Source organism: Bidens hawaiensis, unplaced genomic scaffold (assembly GCF_021521415.1).
Source record: "Bidens hawaiensis isolate Kalapana, Puna unplaced genomic scaffold, B.hawaiensis_p1.1 tig00020922_1, whole genome shotgun sequence".
In the NCBI taxonomy this organism is placed as follows: domain Eukaryota; kingdom Viridiplantae; phylum Streptophyta; class Magnoliopsida; order Asterales; family Asteraceae; genus Bidens; species Bidens hawaiensis.
In genome coordinates this window covers 128434-144047 of record NW_027493232.1, presented here as the reverse complement: position 1 = coordinate 144047, position 15614 = coordinate 128434, and positions in this window count along the sequence as shown.

Genomic DNA, 15614 nt, shown 5'->3' with positions numbered 1-15614 from the left:
CCAGCCCAAACACGAAAAGCCCGGTCCAAATTTAGTTCGGGTTCGGTTTTTGGCGCGAAAAACTTATCGGGTGCGTTAAACAGCGCGAAAACGAGTGTTTTTCGGCTAGTTTTGTGTAAATTATAAAAGCATACTATATGTTTGTAAAAATCAAAAATATTTTCACGGATCGCTTAAAACGTTTCAAATAAGTGTTTGGTAAGTCTTTTTCGGCTTAACGGATGATACAATGCTTGGTTTGTAACTATCTTTCGCGTTTAAATCTATAGCGGGTGGTTAAACGAGCATGTTTTCGTTTAACTTGTTTGCTGTCAAACTAAGACCATATTTCTAATATTTTAGCTTGTATAGATCGTATATCACTTATAGATGGCCCCCCGAGATATCTGGGTCATAACCCGACCCGTTCGGTTAATTATTCGTTTGTTACGCAAAAGGCGTTTATTTGCTTAATCGGTAAATACGTACTGAGGTGTACCTTGTTTTGGCTCAAATGTCACAACGGTTGATCTTACCTCCACTTGGAAAGATATTTTTGTTTGTTTTAGACTCTATCTTAGCTTTTTCCTCTGTGTGGCGGAAGCATGAGCTTGCCTTGAATTCTTCCAAGCCCAAGGTTGAGGACCTTGATGTCAATTTTTTGAAGAACCTTCAATCTGTGTCCTTTAAACTTCGAACTTGTCCAGAAGAGTTCCTTGTTTATTTGGGCCTTAGCACCAAATGGCCTAGTGCTCATACCGAGCCCAAGATTTTCAGTGATGGAAAGGGTATGTTATATTTTATTTAGGCTTCTTATTGTATCTCTTTTTAACCTGGACCTTTCTTTGTTTTGCAGAAATGAGTGCTTTGGATTTCCTTGATCTTGAAGATTTTCATCTGCTACCTTCGTTTCTATCGAGCTTGCTGCTGGTCATTCAAATGTTGTTGAGCGTACTAAGGACTTTCAAAATTATGAAGGCTATGTTGCTACTTCAACTCTGTTGCTCCCCAGCCAAAGGTACTGTTAGGAAGGTTGTTTCTGCTTCTTCCCAAAGCAGTAAGAGGTTGAAGGTTGCTTTTGCTCAAAGCTCTTCTATTGTTGATCCTATTAATCTTGATGAGGATGTTGCTCTTGTTACCTCAATCACTGGTTTTGCTCCTATCGTAGAGAAGCTTCCTAGAAGCTCTACTCCTTCACCTTTAAAGGTACCTTCAAAGCCAAGTGTTGAGAAGAAAGCTGTCATTATTGATCCTAAGAAGGCTATCAAGATTAACGTCAAGAAGTCAGATCCTTCAGCTGGTAGTTCCAAGATGGTAAAGAAGGTCAAGAAGGACAAAAGGCATGTTGTTGAGTCTGTTGTTAAAAAAGTTGTTATTTTGGAGAAGGTTTCAGGTAAGGGAAAGGTGTTGCTTCCCAAGCTGATGATGTCGAAGGTCCTACGTCTGATTAGGTGACTTCCATGTATGTTCTAGCATGGAAGGTTCGCAATTGTGATACTTTTATGAAGGTTCATGTCTGTTGGGACCTTCTTCTTCATTGCATTCATCCTGCTTGAAAGGAAGTTGTCGAAGAGTGGGATGAAGAAGATTATTCAGTTGTTGGCTTGCTTGACCACTCTTGTCCCGGAAGGTTTGGGACAATGGAGCTATGCTCTTGGAGAGCTGGAAGATGAAAAAGTGAAGCTTGAGAGTGCCTTGGCTGAGGCAGGTGAAAAGGTTGAAACTTTGACTGTTCATGCAAAGCTTGGTTCACAAGCTTGTTGTGTCTAAAGCTTCTGCTAAAGATGAGCGGAACAAGATGGAGGCTTTCTCCAAGGGCCTTTATGAACAACACCATAAGGTAAGCCAAGAAAGGAACCCTGTTGTTAAGGAAAGAAGAATTGTTGAAATGGGAAGGAAGAAGCTAGTTGAATATTGTAAGAAGCTAGAGGATGAGAAGCAGAAGCTTGCTGATGTGAAGCTTGCCTCAGATGCTATCATTGCTGCCCTCCAACGATAGGTTAATGAGCTTCTTTATGAGAAGCGTTTATTTTTTGAACAGGGTTTTCCTCATGTTGTTTCTTGCCTTCTTCATAGCGATGAGTTCAATTCTGTCCTTAATGATGCCTATACAAAAGCTATCGCACATGGTCGTCACAATGGCTTATCGATTGAGTTTGAAGCAGGTCGGGCTGGTCGTTCCCTAGGGGAACTACCTGCCTACCGGCCTCATGTTGCTGATGTTAGGGCAATGGAATTGATGGCCTTGCAGAATATGTAAATTATTATATGATACTATACATCTTACAATATATCAGCCTATTAAAGTTCTTCAAACCCCAAACAACCAATAGACGGAGACAATTTGTAACATCTAGGAAAACCCATATTTATCTTAGGCTAAAGCTGTCAACTTTGAAAGTTGAAGGATTAAAAATATTCTCAAGATAAGTAATGAGAAAAATGAGAGAAGAAAAATAAGCATCTTATGTTAAGGAAATAAGAAAATTCCATCCCACATGGAAAGATGAAAGAAAATGAAAGTATCCCACATGGGTATAAATAAGGAAGAGAACTTTCATCCCACATGGAAACAAGAAAGGAAATGGAAGCTCTTTATAAGGAAGCAAGTTTCCATAGAAATGTTTTAATATGACTAACCACTCTCCATATCCAAGCGGAGGGTGCGAAGCACCCGACGCGCTCGGACTCAGGCTTGGGCTCGGGCGTAATGTGGCGTTTTGATGGCGAACTTTGCACTTCGCACGCTCGCATCGCCGCATAAGGGCCACTTTAGTATTTTTGGATAATACAAGGACAGAAAATGAAAATCTGAAATTTGTATGATATGCTTTTGTGGCGATTGAATGCTTTCTGGGAGAGTATTTCGGTTTTGATGTTTGACTTTTGTGGTTAAATAAACCAATAAACTTTTACTTTTAGTAAACGGGTCAAACTCATAATTTTTAATAAATATGTCAAGCTCAACGTTTTTAGTAAACGGGTCAAACTCATAATTTTAATAAACATGTCAAGTTCAACGTTTTTAGTAAACGGGTCAAACTCATCATTTTTAATAAACGAGTCAAAAAAACCATTTTTGGTGAACAAGTCAAATTTTAGTGAACGGATAAAAAGTTGTTTTTTTTATTAAATGGGTCATGAAAAACATACTTTTGACTATCTTTGACATGTTAATATTTTTACCTATTTCTTTTTTGACTTTTAAATTTTTACCTACTTTTTTCTTTTTGTATTTATTAAAAGTTTGCATGATGAAACGGAATCCCTTTAAATTTTTACCTACATTTCAAAATCAGCATGGTTTTGACTTTTGAAGGTCAGAGTGACTTTTTGACTCAAAATGAGTTAATGTAATTTATACTCTTGAGTCAAATGACTAAAGTTCACACTTCAAAATCTATATGGTTACTTCATGGAAACTGGAAATTCTTAGTTAAAAATTGTAGGTCCCTATTCGGGTGGATCTAACAACGTCTTTGGATCAACCTAACTTAGTGCTAGCGGAAATCACACTAAGCAACCAAGAGGTCTCGGATCTTGAGATTATTTTCGGTTAAAGAAAGGTGAGAGAGAGAGAGCCGAGAGAAGTGAGAAGGTTAGAGAGATAGAATTTTTGCCAAAAGGTTTTCTATTGATGAACAATCAACACATGCTTCTCATGGCATGCTTCCTATTTATAGGGAAGCATGCATGAGAAGTAGAACACATCCAATGCCCAATGGGCTTTACAACATTATTTCCCTTGGGCCTATACATTTAACACTAACAACTAAAGCCCAAAACATATATTTACAATACAAAAGACTAAATCAAAATGGGACTAACAATCTCCCTCTAGTCTTTAGTATTAGAACCCGTCGGTGTCGTAATCCAGCCAGCCGTCCTCGGGTAGTGGAAGCTCAACAACTCTTTTAACAAATTTGTTGAAGGCTTCCACTATCCGGTCTGTGTTCTAACGACCGATGTCCTCGACGGTTCCCAGGGGTGAATTGTAGAGCTTCTTGATATCTTCTATATGCAATCCCATCAACTCATGCTCGTCAAATACGCGAATCTCTGGCAGATCTTTGCAACGTATGACGGCCTCCCCTGTTGTGTTGTCAAATTCCCAGCCTGTAAAGTCTCAGAGGATGTTGGGAATAAAGGGCTCTCCATGGTAAATGATATGACAATTCTTCGGTGCCCTGTATCTCCACATGGTTCGTGGCTCTCCGGTGGCTGGGTCAATTTCTCTTGGGTTCTTGTACTTTCGACCCTTATTTGGCTCAAACTCCTTGTAATCGACCTTTGACTGTCGATGAAGATAATCTGGAATCCAACTGTCCAGAGTGCTCCCAACCGCACCATGACCTAGAGCTTTTCGAAGATAATTGAGGTCAAGCTCTGGTAGTGATTTCAGCTCATGATGGTTGAGGTATATCAGATCACCACTGTATCGCCTGATCGCCCAACATGCGTTCTCCTTCTTGTACTTTGCATATACGATCAGTGAATCATCGTGGTAAGGATAGATGAGATCGCGGGCGCATGCACTACTTGACACTATGTGATTCTTTCTCTTTCTCTTTAGTGGTTCCTGTGTCAAGTCATCTATTGGAGTGGAGATGGGATCAGCAGCAGGAGTCTCTGTAGTCTGAACTTGAGCAGGAGAAGTATCTGGATTTAATGAGTAATTGATGTAATCGTCTTCAACCCTCCCCTCTGTATTTTGATCAATAAGTTGCTCCAAGTTCTTTCCTGCTTCGATAAAATCATCCATGGCACCTGCAAAGTCATCAGGAAATAAATCTTTATAAATGTCAGTAATCTGAGTGTCGTGTTCCTTGACTTTGCCAGCAGAGTCGCGAGCAGCAGGGTCTTGAACATCATGTTGAGCTGGTGGAGGTGTTTGAGTGTTATCTCCACCTTTACCTCCTGCTGCCCCGGCCCCTCCATCTCCACCTGCTCCACCTTCATCACCATCATTGTCATCATCATCAAAACTGTCATGAACCTCATCTCGTCATCATCTTCTTCCTCATCATCATCTTCTTCATCACCATCATCATCTTCATCACCATCATAACCACCACCAACACCGCTAGATTGGCCGCCCTGTTGTACTAACAGACCAACAGTCGCCTCTCCTTCAGACACGACAGCCTGTACGCCTCGCACGGTCACAGAAGGACCTGCGGCAGGTTGTGAACCACCGACTTGAGAAGTCTCACCAGACCTCCTCCAAGTTCCAAATACAGCGTCAAGCCTATCCTCCAGACCATGAAATTCGTCTTCTTGAATGCCCATGAGGTCTGAGGCTGCCTGGTACTTGCTAACCATATCTTCATTAGTCTTGAGCTGTAGCTCATTCAAACGGTCTTGTTCCTTGATCCTTTCTTTTATCGCCTTCATTTCTACTCTAAGCGAATCGAGAGAGGTGGAGGAAGCAAGTTGATTTTCCAGATCAGCAACTCTTGAGTTCGTAGCTTCCTTTTCAACATCCTACCTTCTCGTAGCATCTTCAATCTTCTTGTTTACGCTTGATCTGAGAGCACTAGCACTTGGTAAGTCTTTTTCAAGTGTAGCCAGTCTATCTCCAAGTCTAGTATGATCTGCTTTCATATTAGCGTTCTCAGAGGCCTCATGATTCATCAACGCTTGTAGATTCTGGATTCGGGTGTGGAAGGTGTTTGTCAACAATCTTTGATTTTCGGCAAGAGCGTCACTTGCCTCATTCTGCTCTTCCAACACCCTTATACTATCCCTCAGAGCCGCCTTTTCTGCCTCATCCTCCAACGCTTTCTGCTTCATCTCCTTAATGAACTTAAGGAGCACTATTTCTCTTTCCTCCCTTTTAGCGTTTGATTCCTCCAGTGCGACGATCCTATCGAGGATAGGATCGGCGTACACTGGAGGTGTCGAAGACTTCCCTCGGGAGATGGGTTTGGGTGAGATAATGGTGGATGGTGGGGTGGTGGTCGTTATGGGTGGTGAGGTTGTAGGCAAAGGTAAGGTGATGGCATGGGTAAGGATTGGTGAAGTTATGACGGTGGGTGGAGTTGGTTGCGTTGTAGACGGTGTGACGGTTTGGGTTGGGGAAGTTATAACGGTTTTGCTCCATAGGCTTGTTGTTTGTATTGGTGAGCTGAAAACCAATGAAGTGAATATGGATGAGATTGGTTGGGTAGGTGGTGTTAAGGCTTGAGAAGGCTTGGGTTGGGTTTGTTGTTGTTGTGGTGAGTGTGGTAAGGAAGGTATTTGAGGTAGGAATGTTGAAATTGGTTGGTCTGTTGGTAAGGGTTGAGGTGAAGATTCTGGTGAGTCATGAAGTAGGGTCTTGGTTTTCTTTGCTTTGGTTTTCTTTCTGGTTTTAGGTGGCTTGTAGGTAGGGATTTGTATCTTGGTTACATCTAGTGTTTTGAGGGCTTGGGCCAGGGCTTCTTTGGTGATTTTTGGTTGGTCGGACGGTTTGCCTTGTGAGGGAAACTTGTCAGACTTGGTTGACATCTGGGAGTCTCCAAGTCTCCTCAAGCGCTTCAGGGGCGGCTGGTCTTCTTCCTCCTCCTCAAGTTCTATCATTTTGCCCTTTTCAGCCACTTTCCTCTTCAAGTCATGCTTGGCCTTTGTTCGATCCTCGGCCGGCTCATCTGATGAATCTTGTTCACCTTCAACTTCGGGTTCTTCATCACCTTCACCTTCACCAGACGCCTCTTCCCCAGCAGGCTCTGTCTCTTCAAATAAACCAAACTTAGGCCCAGGTCGTGGTCCCGTATACTGATGACCTCTGCCCTTGGTGCTTAACAACACACCAAACACTGACACCTTGATCTCGTTCACATGATATGGCTCGGGGTGTGACTTCTTGTCCTTTTCTTTCTTGAACCCCGGCCTTTGAACATTTGGTAACATATCATCTAATAGAAGCTGCACAAATCTCGGGTACATAAGCCATGTAGCCCCGCTCTTTATATTTCCCAACATACACAGAAATATCCTTCGAGAATAGTTGAACTTCTCTTTGGTAGTCAATGCAGACATAACACGCACCCAGTCAGAGCTCATGCTGTCAAACCCTCCACGAATATCGAAAAAACAGTGAATGATGATGTGGAATAGGAATTTCCAGTATGGTGACAAATGACTCTTCTCCAAACTTTTCCATTCTGTGTCATATCCCATCTGTGTGACGAAGTCAGCCAGCTTCTTCTTGTTTCCTCTTTCATACTTGTACTCTGGCTCATCCTTTATCTTCAACACTCTTTGAATATCTGCTTCTGTGATGGTCAATTTGTAGGACCGATTCGGGACTCGGTTTCCCAACGATTCACGGGGCAACGTGTTAGAGTGTGGAATCCTCTAACACGGCGATTCGGTGGTGATCAACGGGCACGTAGGTACGATTCCTAAAGGGGTTTGAAGCCTAGGATTGGAGGAAACGACCAAGAACACGAAGAACGATTGAGAGTGTTTCTGTAGGCTGCTGGTTCGTGAGTGTGTATTATGTTCTCTATCCTTGTGAAATTTCCCAAGTAACGTTTATATACCGAAGACTCATTCGATCGAATGAGATCTGGTTCGATCGAATCAGTCACTGATTCGATCGAATCAGCTTCGTTTGCCATTTTCAGTACGTTAACTTGGTTTCACGATCGTTGGTTTCATGTTGAACCAACCTGATAGAACTGGGGACATACATGTGACATTTCATGTCCTAACAAACTCCCCCTTGGAGCCAGTTCTATTTGCTTGTAACCAATCGAGTTCTCTTGCTCGACCGTAACTCCCCCTTGGAGTTATCTCACTCTCTCTTTTCTCAAAACTAGTGGTGTATACGTTGCATCCACAAACTCCTTTCATCATGGAGTTCTCTCTTGATCAAATGGTACAGTCAGTCAGACTTACCATAGGTTCCGCATATCCTGAGACACTGTCAATTGGAATTTTGGATTAACATTTAAGCACAATTGTATTAGATTTGCAAAATTGACATTTAAAGCATAATCTATCACAATATTCCAAATCATATTTCATTCAATTCAAAACAATTACAATCAGAAGATTTAACTTTGAATTACAACAAGAAACAAGATAAACGATAGACATGACAATTAATCTTTAGTTTCCATACTTCTTCTGTTGTTCTTTCCAATTTGATCCTGCATGTATGTCATAGGCAAAGCAAATCCTAATGACATTTCTGTACTTTAACGCTTGCTCTATGTCTTCGGGAGCATAAAGAATCTCTGTCTTGTACAACGTATAGACATCCTCCCTTGACAAATTTGTGAGCCACTTTGGATCAAAAATACGAATTGTGCTCCAGTTTCCATAGTCATTGAGCACAATAACTGCCTCATGCAGTCTTCCATCATAGTACCAATGCCTGAATGATTTGTAGAAGTCCTGCTTCATCTTTCAAAGAGGAATCTTCTTCATTGTGAGTGGTGGCATGTACTTCAAAATAACTTTTGGCCTGTTGGTGATCGGATCGATCTCCTTTTTGCTTAGATATCTCTTCGGCCTTTGTGTTGTGATCATCTTCCATTTTGTGTTGTACTCTTTTCGCAATACACTCTGATAATACGTGGCAAATGGAGATGAGTTGGCGTATAGCAGATCAAGATAATTCAGACGGTTCAGATCATGAGTAGGAAGGGTCTTCAAATCAGTAATACGTTGAAAGTATTCAACCCCCCTTTCTCTCTTGACAGCTACGCAGTTAAGATCCTTCAGACATGCCCAAGCGATAATTTCTCCTGAAGTTCTGCGACCCTTCATTTTATATGTCGTTGTATGAGGAATGGTCGGCTTCGCTTGTTGTCTGGATCTTATCTTCTCAAGAATAGCATTGAATGCTTTCTTGCATTCCTCGGTTTTTTCTCTAAAAATTCGGCTTGATCCGCCTCAGAAGGCTGTTCCATATTGTTTGACCTTTCTTCAGCCTTTTTCTGTATTTCTTCCTCTGTTACATTTTGGAAGAAACTTGCAGAGTTAGGAAGATCGTCATTTTGAGACGTATAGTATTCAGGATACTCTTCCTTTGACAAGTCTTCCATTTCAACGTCATCAAATTGAGAGGGATCGACGTGTGAGGGATCAGTGGCCGTAGATGATGATGAATCAGGTGTAGCAGCAGAAGAAGACGTTTGTTCTGTTGGAGGCAAAGCCAGATACTTGCCTGTTTCTACGTTGGATAACTCAAACATTTGTTCCAATTCTTCTTCTGTGAAATTATGAGAAATTTCACCTTCTTCCAAGTCTCCACTTGCGAAGTTTCGCTGCTCATTTGGATTGTCCAGTAGAAACGTGAAAAATTCTGCTGCTGTTTTTGATTGCAGCGGTTGGACATTAAACGGATCATCATCACCTGTTTGATTAAACAACCACAATGTAACAACAATTTTAAGTAAACATATGTAATATCATAAACATGAAATACAATATCATTACATATGAAACTGAGTTTATACAAAAATCATCATTTAACAAGATTTAACATTTAAATCCTCACTACATTCACTCAATTCACTCTTTAATACCTTTACCTCCATCATCTGAAGAGTCAAGTTCGTCTGTGTCCACATCAACATTTGTTGGACCTTCCAAACGTAGAACATCTCCTTTCAATTCTGTTACTTTCGCCTCAAGGCTTAGATTCGACTCTCGTAGTTCCTTGATAGAAGAGCCCTGTTCGGCGACAGTGCATTCAGCTGAGTGTTTTCAATTCTGAGCATGTCGTTTTCGGCTTGAAGTTTGGCAATCTGCTCATCTTTCAGTCGATTTTGCTCTTCTTGCCGTCTATTCAGCTCTTCTTGCTCAGTCTTGAACATGAACATCTTCATCATTGCCTTGTGAAGATCAGCTAGTTCTGTTGCAACCTGAGGAGGTATAGACATTTCTGGTTGAGGTTGAGTAGTCGGTTGTGGTGCTGAATGTGTTGCTGGTTGCTGTGTTGGTGGCGGTGCTTATTGAACGGGAGGAGCAGCAGACGAAGTCCCAACTGATTGTAACGTTGGAGGACGTGGGAGATCAGAAAATAAACTACGATACTTCCTTGTAACCTTCTTCTTTTGCCTCTTCGCAGGCCTTTCTTCGCCCGCAATTATATTGGCCAGTTGCTCCTCGGTCCTAACCTCACCAGCAAAGTGCACATCCGATGCACTTGCTTCATCACCAGCATCCAGATCCTCAGCGTTAAAGAATGAATCAGCCTCTTTTTCGGCATCTGTTCTGGTGTCTGCCGGTACCGCTTCCTCCTCAGTGTCAGACTCGTCGCTGGTTTTCTGATAAGGTAAGTTCTCGACGTCTGAATCACTGGCGGCATTCCTCCACTTCCTCTTCGGAGGAGCCTTGTAAGACGGATTTGCCACGTGCCCAAAACACCTTTTGTGTGGTGGTCTTGTGGGGCGGTCCTTGTATGATTTTAAACGGTTGAGGGTTTCGTTCTTCATGTGGTCCAGTTTCACCACATCACCCTCATTTTCTTTCAGTAAACCCGGAGCTTGACTATCGACGATCATTTGCACAAATCGCGGGTACTGTAGAAACTTCTCACCCGCCCCTTGTTTTATTGTGAGATTCTCCACCATATGGCTGAAGGTCATCTGCGAGAAGTTGTAGGGGCGGTTCATCACTAATGCAGCCATTGTAAACTGCATGCTTTCCCTCAATTTGTCAAAACTTGTTCTTTGAGGCCCTAAACAGTGCATCACCACGTGTGCCAGAAATTTGAACTCTGGACACAGATTGGCTTTATGGAGTAGACCGGCATTTAGGTCACCGTCGTACTTCATTCTGGCAAAACAGCCTCTGGTTCCAGCAGGATGTAACACAGTAGGATCTGAATCAGAATCAACAAACCCACAGACTTCCCTGAGGATTTGGGCAGATACAACAATTTCGTGCCCTCTAACAGTGGAGCGAATTACCGACGGCACAACTGTTTTGTCGTGCGAGGCATTCCTCCAGAATTCCTGTTGAACTGACATGATGGGTTCTACTACCCTAGAGATAGGTCCGTGAATCCTGGACCGTTTCAGAAATTTGATCATGGTTGCAAAGTCTTTCCCATGGCTTGCCTTTTCGTCAAGAAAGGCTTCAATGTTGTGCTTGATTGATGTTTTGAAAGGCACAAAAACTTCTGCAACTTCAGCCATTTTATCTGCAAACATAAACGTGTTAGAACGAACAGATAACGAAAAGACTGAATGCGTTTAACATTTTCAAACTTTCTGGACTGGTTCAATCGAATGAGTAATGATTCGATAGAATGAGCTACTCATTCGATCGAGTGAGATCTAGTTCGATCACAGACAGTCGAAAGAGATAGTTATCACCTTTGACCTCTGATTCGATCGAACTATTTGACCGAATAAGTCTCATTCGATCGAACAAGAGACTCGTTCGACCGAATAGACTGATTCGACTCCTTCAAATATCAGCCCAGAATGTGAAGAATCCCGATCGACATCTTCGATCGGTTAAAGATACACAACACACAGATAACATCGGTTGAGGTTTGTGAACATGTATCAACATTAAACTACAAGTCTTAAACAGTTAAAAACAGTTTAATGTGTGTTTCATTCTAATGTCCGTATCCGAGAACAAAAACGACCAAAAACTTGATCAAAACACGGTTAAAATCCAAAAAATCTTACATTTTAGTGATGTACGTGAAAAATCGAATAAGATGAATGGATCAAAACTAGGGGTTCGCGAAAACAATTTTGAGAGAAATTTTCTGTAAAATTTTTCAAACTATTCTGACCGATCGAATGAGTCTGAGTATTTATACTGTTTCTGGACTCATTCGATCGAATGGACTTGTTCGATTGGACCAATCGATCGAATAAGTCTCTCGCAACAACTCTCATTCTCACAACAACTGACTCGATCGAATCGGCTCATTCGATCGACTTACTCGATCGAATAGCCACATATTCGATCGAATGAGGGAAAAACATTGAAAAAATAAACTTTTAAACTTTTTATTCCCCGCCATCGATCGTGAAGCCTTTGAACCTGCAAGAAAACATAAACTTTTGACACTTGGTTAGTTTTCTTAGACATTTTCCGATAATAAGAGCTTAGTTCCTACAGAACATATAGACCATAAAACATTAGTAAACACACGGAAAAATATCAGGCACAACCATCTTTGGGTTTTCTTGCTACTTCTTCTTTCTTTCATGCACAGCCGGTTGCGCAGATAAACATTTAGCAACCTGCATGAAATTTTCTTTCATTCCTACACACTGGATAAACATTTAGTAGGAATAGACAGGGATCAGACTACCTGTCACGATGATTTCTCATCGATTTTCAAACAAACAGAACTAAATAAAATGAAAAATAAATAGAAATAAAATCTTTTTGATTTTTTTTTTTTTTAAATATTTACAGGGAGGGACAGGGATCAGACTACCTGTCACTGGATGATTTCTCATCAACATTAAAGCAGAATAAAAATAAAAATAATTCAGAATAAAAATCTTTTTGAATTTTTTATAATATTCAAACTGAAATAAGCAACTGTACAAAATTTAAAGTACAAAATTTTTGGTTGAGAAGGATCTATAATAAGAAATCATACAGACCTATTTGACTATCTACTGAGACTTTTCGAGATTTTTCACATGTTTTTGATTTTTCTTAATAAAAGAGTATACAATATTAAACTAGACATAATGAACATTCTTTTTGTGAGAAAGATCCGAACATGGGATTAGTACTGACATTGTAGCACTCAGTAAGTTCAATATAATTTCTTTTGGTCGATACATATTACCGATGCGATTATGGGTATATTTGTCCATTTAAACTTAAACAAACATCCTCTCGTCTGTCAATGACCATTTGATAATTGCTTGTGATCACAGCTATGTATCCCACCATATTTTGATTGACTCATGTAGGACCTCACAACATATTGAACAGTCAAATCGGCGCATCTTATTTTTGACAAACGACCATAAGCTTATAGGATCCCCTTTGTTCGCTTTTCATCAAAATTTGTTGCTTTTTACATTCTTGCGAATTTAATTAGCAACTTGATGATTTTATCATGTTTTCACATACGTGTTTGGTATTCATCTACTTGTCCCAAAATCATTTATTTTATTTTTTTTTTCAGGAGATATCCAAGTTATCAGCGCTGTCCAGGTCGATACTTACGTATCACAGAGGGAGATAATAACTTTAGATATCACAGCATGGAAGAGCGCTGTCCAGGTCGATACTAACGTATCACAGAGGGAGATCATTCCAAAGCCGGTGAAGTATAAAATATTTAATACTCCTCCTTAATCAACGTTTAAAGCATATGATTTAGAAGGGACTTTCGATGAAAGCAGACCTGCAACACGAAGATCTAACATTCTTTAAGAATTTAGCTTTTGGGGGAACCAATTTGGGCCGATGGTAATTCGTGTACGCGTGATAAGACATATCCTCAATTGATATTGGTCTTTAGACAGTGACGTCTCGTCAATTTATCTTAGATGTACACCCATAGCTGATAATCTAAATGATTTAGATAGGTCAAATCCAGACTCAATTCAGTAAGATAAGCCTACCAATATATCACATTAGTACTATGCATGACCAATTTTTCACTTTATATCTTTTTAACATCATGCTACTGTCAGTGTGCCATCACTTCCCAAAGGTTGGATACAATTTCTCATTTTCTGAATATATGAATGTTTTTGGATAAAAAAAATTTTAAATTATTTCGCCCCGATCAATTCAAAGTCTTCAGGTAAACGGCTATCCTGACGATCCAATGGATCAGCTGGACCGACCACATACGAGTATGTGTCCTTCTAACTAAGTATGAACGACTATTTTTCAGCGAAAGAATAAAAACCCATCATAAACCGCCCCGGTCACTTTCAGTCATCTAGTTAATGGTTAACCTCATAATCTACTAGTAGAAGTAAGGACCAAACATATCCGAAGATATGTCCTTCAAACTGAAGCAACCGACATAATTCTAAGCGATAGTGACGGTTTTTTTTTTTTTTTTTTTTAATATAAGGAAAAATGAGAATAAGCTATACAGAAATAAAAATCTTTTTGATGTCTCAGTATGATAGCGTCTGTGTACTATCATCTTTCTTGTAACAAGATCAACTTCTCAAAATTTTAAAAATTTTGATGTTTTTGGGTTTTTGTATTTTATATTGTTTTTGGTTTTTCTTGAAACCTTTCTCCCCCTAAAAATTATAAAAACAAAATCTTTTTGGATTTTTCAAATTTTTAAGAAAAGAAAAAATGAAAAACAATTTAAATGATATCTTCAGGAACATCATCTGATTGACGTTTAACGCCGTTGATCTCTAGCAAATATAAAAACCGTGGTTTGTCAAATGATTTAGTGAAGAGATCAGCGCGTTGTTCCTGAGTGGGGATTTTTACCACATCGATTAACTTCTTTTCGTAACAGTCACGAAGGAAGTGATATCGAATTTCGATGTGCTTCGTTTTGCTAAATTGGACAGGATTTTTGGTAATTGAAATAGCAGCAGAATTATCAAGATATATGGGAGTAGTAGAACATTCAATACCGTAGTCAGGCATCTGTTGCTGAATCCAAATAACTTGAGAACAGCAACTGGCAGCCGCAATATATTCCGCCTCAGCTGTTGAAGTGGAAACTGACGTCTGCTTTTTGCATTGCCACGTTACTAAACGACTTCCAAAGAACTGACATCCTGCTGTTGTTGATTTGTAATCGAGTTTACAACCACCATAGTCCGAATCACTATACGCATGTAGATCAAAGTTGTCATCATGAGGATACCAAAGACCCCAATCTGGAGTACCCTTCAGATAACGCAAAATTCTTTTGACTGCAATAAGATGGGAGACCTTCGGCTTTGACTGGTAACGTGCACAGAGACACGTAGCAAGCATTATGTCCGGCCGAGAAGCAGTCAGGTACATTAGAGATCCGATGATCCCTCTATAGTGAGTTGGATTAATCAATTCACCCTTCTCGTCAGGATTAATCCCGTGATTAACCGCTAATGGAGTTCCCTGTGAAGAGGAACTCAACATCTCGAACCGTTTCAAGATGTCATTGACATATTTTGTCTGGTGAATGAAGACACCGGAGTCTGTTTGATCAACCTGAAGTCCTAAGAAGAACTTCATCTCACCCATGGAGCTCATTTCAAATTTTTCTTGCATCACTTGTTCAAACTCCTTGCATAGTGTTTTATTCGTGGACCCGATGATCCCTCTGATACCAATTGTTGGTTCAGTCGGGACCGAGACGATCCGAGCCGGTTCGAGACGGAAGGTTTGAAAACCAAAGACGGATAGAAACAAACACGAAACAAACGATTTCATTGATAAAAACGAAAGATTACATGCTTGTTAAACACTGAAATCACGATCTATGGCAGGGGGAGGTCGAGCATGGCCTCCCCCCTCATCCGGACAGCACCTGGGCTCCGGGCACGCAAATCCTTTGTAAATAACGTGCAGTCGATTGTTCCTCTTCTGAACCCGTTGTTCAGAAGGTGTTTGGATAGTTCCTTGTACCAAGCTCTCGGGGCTTGGTGAAGACCATACAAAGCTTTGTTGAGCAGGTAGGCTTTGTCCTTGTGATTTGGGTCTTCAAAACCTGGAGGTTGTGCCACATA